This window comes from Rhinopithecus roxellana, chromosome 17, assembly GCF_007565055.1.
Source record: "Rhinopithecus roxellana isolate Shanxi Qingling chromosome 17, ASM756505v1, whole genome shotgun sequence".
NCBI classification, from domain to species: Eukaryota; Metazoa; Chordata; class Mammalia; order Primates; family Cercopithecidae; genus Rhinopithecus; species Rhinopithecus roxellana.
The window spans coordinates 43,590,717-43,597,536 of NC_044565.1; positions in this window are offsets into that span (position 1 = coordinate 43,590,717).

A 6,820-nucleotide genomic window follows, 5' to 3' on the forward strand; every position below is an offset into this window, starting at 1 on the left:
ACAAAGATACAACATACCAGAATCTCTGGGACACATTTAAAGCAGTGTGTAGAGGGAAATTTATAGCACTAAATGCCCACAAGAGAAAGCTGGAAAGATCTAAAATGGACACTTTAACATCACAATTAAAAGAACTGGAGAAACAAGAGCAAACACATTCAAAAGCTAGCAGAAGGCAAGAAATAACTAAGATCAGAGCAGAAATGAAGGAGATAGAGACACAAAAAACCCTCCAAAAAATCAATGAATCCAGGAGTTGGTTTTTTTGAAAAAATCAACAAAATTGACAAACCGCTAGCAAGACTAATAAAGAAGAAAAGAGAGAAGAATCAAATAGACGCAATAAAAAATGATAAAGGGGATATCACCACCGACCCCACAGAAATACAAACTACCGTCAGAGAATACTATAAACACCTCTACGCAAATCAACTAGAAAATCTAGAAGAAATGGATAATTTCATGGACACTTACACTCTTCCAAGACTAAACCAGGAAGAAGCTGAATCCCTGAATAGACCAATAGCAGGCCCTGAAATTGAGGCAATAATTAAGAGCCTACCAAGCAAAAAAAGTCCAGGACCAGATGGATTCACAGCTGAATTCTACCAGAGGTACAAGGAGGAGCTGGTACCATTCCTTCTGAAACTATTCCAATCAATAGAAAAAGAGGGAATCCTCCCTAACTCATTTTATGAGGCCAACATCATCTTGATACCAAAGCCTGGCAGAGACATAACAAAAAAAGAGAATTTTAGACCAATATCCCTGATGAACATCGATGCAAAAATCCTCAATAAAATACTGGCAAACGGGATCCAGCAGCACATCAGAAAGCTTATCCACCATGATCAAGTGGGCTTCATCCCTGGGATGCAAGGCTGGTTCAACATTCGCAAATCAATAAACGTAATCCAGCATATAAACAGAACCAAAGACAAGAACCACATGATTATCTCAATAGATGCGGAAAAGGCCTTTGACAAAATTCAACAGCCCTTCATGCTAAAAACGCTCAATAAATTCGGTATTGATGGAACGTACCTCAAAATAATAAGAGCTATTTATGACAAACCCAAGGCCAATATCATACTGCATGGGCAAAAACTGGAAAAATTCCCTTTGAAAACTGGCACAAGACAGGGATGCCCTCTCTCACCACTCCTATTCAACATAGTGTTGGAAGTTCTGGCTGGGGCAATCAGGCAAGAGAAAGAAATCAAGGTATTCAGTTAGGAAAACAAGAAGTCAAATTGTCCCTGTTTGCAGATGACATGATTGTATATTTTGAAAACCCCATTGTCTCAGCCCAAAATCTCCTTAATCTCCTTAAATCTCCTAAGCTGATAAGCAACTTCAGCAAAGTCTCAGGATACAAAATTAATGTTCAAAAATCACAACCATTCTTATACACCAGTAACAGACAAACAGAAAGCCAAATCATGAATGAACTTCCATTCACAATTGCTTCAAAGAGAATAAAATACCTAGGAATCCAACTTACAAGGGATGTAAAGGACCTCTTCAAGGAGAACTACAAACCACTGCTCAGTGAAATAAAAGAGGACACAAACAAATGGAAGAACATACCATGCTCATGGATAGGAAGAATTGATATCGTGAAAATGGCCATACTGCCCAAGGTTATTTATAGATTCAATGCCCTCCCCATCAAGCGACCAATGAGTTTCTTCACAGAACTGGAAAAAACGGCTTTAAAGTTCATATGGAACCAAAAAAGAGCCCGCATTGCCAAGACAATCCTAAGTCAAAAGAACAAAGCTGGAGGCATCACGCTACCTGACTTCAAACTATACTACAAGGCTACAGTAACCAAAACAGCATGGTACTGGTACCAAAACAGAGATATAGACCAATGGAACAGAAAAGAGTCCTCAGAAATAATACCACACATCTACAGCCATCTGATCTTTGACAAACCTGAGGAAACAAGAAATGGAGAAAGGATTCCCTATTTAATAAATGGTGCTGGGAAAACTGGCTAGCCATAAGTAGAAAGCTGAAACTGGATCCTTTCCTTACTCCTTACACGAAAATCAATTCAAGATGGATTAGAGACTTAAATGTTAGACTTAATACCATAAAAACCCTAGAAGAAAACCTAGATAGTACCATTCAGGACATAGGCATGGGCAAGGACTTCATGTCTAAAACACCAAAAGCAATGGCAACAAAAGCCAAAATTGACAAATGGGATCTAATTAAACTAAAGAGCTTCTGCACAGCAAAAGAAACTGCCATCAGAGTGAACAGGTAACCTACAGAATGGGAGAAAAGTTTTGCAATCTACTCATCTGACAAAGGGCTAATATCCAGAACCTACAAAGAACTCAAACAAATTTACAAGAAAAAAACAAACAACCCCATCAAAAAGTGGGCAAAGCATATGAACAGACATTTCTCAAAAGAAGACATACATACAGCCAACAGACACATGAAAAAATGCTCATCATCACTGGCCATCAGAGAATTGCAAATCAAAACCACAATGAGATACCATCTCACACCAGTTAGAATAGCAATCATTAAAAGTCAGGAAACAACAGGTGCTGGAGAGGATGTGGAGAAATAGGAATACTTTTACACTGTTGGTGGGATTGTAAACTAGTTCAACCATTGTGGAAAAGAGTGTGGCAATTCCTCAAGGATCTAGAACTAGAAATACCATATGACCCAGCCATCCCACTACTGGGTATATACACAAAGGATTATAAATCATGCTGCTATAAAGACACATGCACACGTATGTTTATTCCGGCACTATTCACAATAGCAAAGGCTTGGAATCAACCCAAATGTCCATCAGTGACAGACTGGATTAAGAAAATGTGGCACATATACACCATGGAATATTATGCAGCCATAAAGAAGGATGAGTTTGCGTCCTTTGTAGGGACATGGATGCAGCTGGAAACCATCATTCTTAGCAAACTATCACAAGAACAGAAATCCAAACACCGCATGTTCTCACTCATAACTGGGAACTGAACAATGAGGTCACTTGGACTCGGGAAAGGGAACATCACACATCGGGGCCTATCATGGGGAGGGGGGAGAGGGGGAGGGATTGCATTGGGAGTTATACCTGATATAAATGACGAGTTGATGGGTGCTGACGAGTTGATGGGTGCAGCACACCAACATGGCACAAGTATACATATGTAAGAAACCGGCACGTTATGCACATGTATCCTAGAACTTAAAGTATAATAAACAAAACAAAACAAAACAAAACAAAAACTACCCATGTAAATTGTTGGCTTAATCTTCTGATGTGTTAAAAAAAAAAACAGAACACAAACTACATGAGATTACATACTTTTTATTATTGTTGTTGTTATTATTATTATACTTTACGTTCTAGGGTACATGTGTAGAACATGCATGTTTGTTACATAGCTATACATGTACCATGGTGGTTTGCTGCACCCATCAACCCATCATCTACATTAGGTATTTCTCCTAATGCTATCCCTCCCTTAGCCCCCCACACACCGACAGACCCTGGTGTGTGATGTTCCCCTCCTGTGTCCATGTGTTTTCATTGTTTAACTCCTGCTTGCGAGTGAGAATGTGCAGTGTTTGGTTTTCTGTTCTTGCGTTACTTTGATACTTGATCAGTGAACAAATTGAGGATATAACTTATTTATCTAGGATGAATATGTAAAAACTTCCCCATGTAATCTCTTAATTTTAAATATAGACACCTAAATAATTCCTCTCAAACCCAACATTTCTAGTAGACTCTCTCCTGCTGATCACATGCTGATCCTTCTCACAGACCTTCACTACTATCTGGTTCACTGCTAACCATTCTATTGGGATAAGTAAAAAGTTCGTGAATGAATCTTTTGTGTCACTTTTTATTAGTCAGTATACATTTAATATTTCCATAGTTTCTTGGAAGATTTTTGTTCCTGAAAAACTTCCATAAACTAGTAACTCTCTCTTAAAAATAATTCTAGAGGATTGATAACTATTATTTTATTATTTTGTATCTGTTTGTATTTTAAGTTTCCAGAATTATTCAACCTTCATTTATTTGCCTTATTTTTTCTGAAAAGTTTTTGTACATATATTTAATGCTTTCTATAATTATTTGATTAGATAATGGAGTAAGCAACTTCTAAAATTTCTTATGAGTTGTCACCATAAAAGAACCATAGATAATAATATTGTTTATAGAATACAATTTTTAATTTGGAACTGGACATATGCTAAGTGAACCAAACTGGAAGTCAATCCTTAGGGGTTGTAAACTCAAAAACAAAAACATAACAGCTTATTACCTATATACTTACTTCCCTTTTACCTGTCTCATGATACTGAACAAATTATGTAGCTGGTCATGTAGGGAAGCTAAGTTGGTCAAAGTGACCACAATGTGACTACTAACTTGTTTGCTGCTTGCCGTTAATCCTGTATTCCTCAGCTGCAACCCAACCCACTGTGCGCAAATCATCCATTTGGCTCATCACAATGCCCATGGGCCTTGGGAGGCAAGGGGAACCTGTACAAGACAGTAGAATGATGACACACTTTCTGCTTGCTGAGTGTGAGTAATAAACTGTGTTGCTCTGGTGTAGTAAGTCTTGTTGTCTACTTCTAGCGTCTATGGAGTGGTAGCAGGTTCACTCCTTACCATCCTTTGTGAGGCCAGAGTTGTTCCCTGATAAAAAGGTTAAAGCTTCTGAATGTATGTCTGTTACTTTAGCTTGAGATAACTTGAAAATACTTCAAAAAGGAGTGAAAGATTGCAGTCCTTGGTGAGATATAAAGGATTGTATAACAATAATGCATATATCTTAATGTACTTTTCATCAGTGAAATTAGTGAATCCATTCATGTATGCTATACAAGAGTATGACCAATGAAGTCTGGCTGGTCACAATGCTGACAGGGTCTCTATATTGGATCACTTGAGTCTGGGGTCTGGACCTCAGCCTCGTAATTTCATGAAATGAATGTTGCTATATGCTGAAAATGAGGTAGCCTCTCATGGATGAAGTTAGTCTAATAAAGGTCATGTTTAAATCAGAAATACAGTTTATTAATTTTTAATGAGAGATACTCTTTCTAGATAAAATAATGGAAGTATTCACTAAGCAAGGAAAGCTCCCTCCACCTTATCAAGAAGCAAATTCATAATCAAAAGACTGCTTTGTATGATCAGAATCAGAGTCGAGACCGATGATAATAAGTGAGGCTTGATGAAGCAGCCCTGTGTTTCTTCTCCAGTGCTGTAGTTACTCTGGTTCTTATACATTATTGACTGGCATATTGCCAACTTTCAAATTTCTGTTTCCTATTCTACACTTCTAGTGCCTTCTATTCCTGTTTACCTGATACATTGTTTTTCCTGAATGTGTTATTATAACAGATTTAGCTATTTTCCCATGAAAGTATTTTTTGAAAGAACCTGACCAGAAAAATATTTCCAGGTCTCACCCTTACCTGTGGAGGTCTTCAGGCTTTTTAAGATGATTTTGTAAACCCAATTTAATATTTGTTTGTTTATTTCATTGTATAATGATCAATTTTCAAGGTATACTAATGCTAAATAATGCAGTATATACCTATGATTGAGTATATGCATAATGTCCCAACTTAATGTTAGGTGTATCTGTTTGCAATCACATATTTAAGAGTTTATTTATGTATTTAGCAAATATGTATTTTGCATCTACTGTGTGATTAATGCTTTTTTAAGTGCTGGTGATATAGTGATTAGACAGTCAAGCTTTCCACCTTCATGTAACACTTCACATTATAGTGACAGTTTTTTTGTTGTTGTTGTTGTTGAGATGGAGTCTCATTCTGTCACCCAGGCTAGAGTGCAGAGGTGCGATATTGACTCACTGCAACCTTCGCCTCTCAAGTAGCTGGGACTGCAAATGCGTGCCACCACAACTGGCTAATTTTTGTATTTTTAGTAGAGACTGGGTTTCACCATATTGGCCAGGCTGGTCTCCCAACTTCTGACCTCAGGTGATCTGCCCACCTCGACCTCCCACAGTGCTGGGATTACAGGTGTGAGCCACCTCACCTGGTCCATAGTGACAGTTAACGAGTATGAACATACATTTGGCTCTTGAACAACACAGTTTTGCACTTCATGAGTCCACTTATACATGTATTTTTTCAATACAAATTGCTTTGAGTGTGCCTGCCTTTCCTGTCTCCCCTTCTACCTCCTCCATCTCTTCCACCTCCACCACTCTGAGACAGCAAGAGCAACCCCTCCTCTTCCTACTCCTCTTCAGTCTACTCAACGTGAAGATGATGAGGATGAAGACCTTTATGATGACCCATTTTCACTTAACGAATAGTAAATATATTTTCTCTACCTTATGATTTTCTTAATAATATTTTTCTTTTCTCTAGCTTACTTTACTGTAAGAATATAGTATATAATACATATAACATATGAAATCTGTTTTAGTTGATTGCTTATGTTATCAGTTAGGCTTCCAGTCAACAGTAGGTTATTAGTTTCTAAGTTTTGGGGAAGTCAAAAGTTATGTGTGGATTTTCAACCTACTGTGTGGGGGGAGGGGGGGAGGGGGCTAGCTCCCTAACCCTCATCTTTGTTTGAGGCTGAATCATATATTTATAGTATAATTTCAGGTAGTAATAAGCTTAGGAAGAAAAATGAAGCCAAGTAAAAACTGAAGAAAGATAAAGGTGGCTATTTTAGATGGTATCATGACAGTGTAAATGGTTCTTGGAGCACTAAAGACTACAATGGGAATGTCATTAAACAAACAGATGTATTTGCAAATTCTCTTATATCCAATTT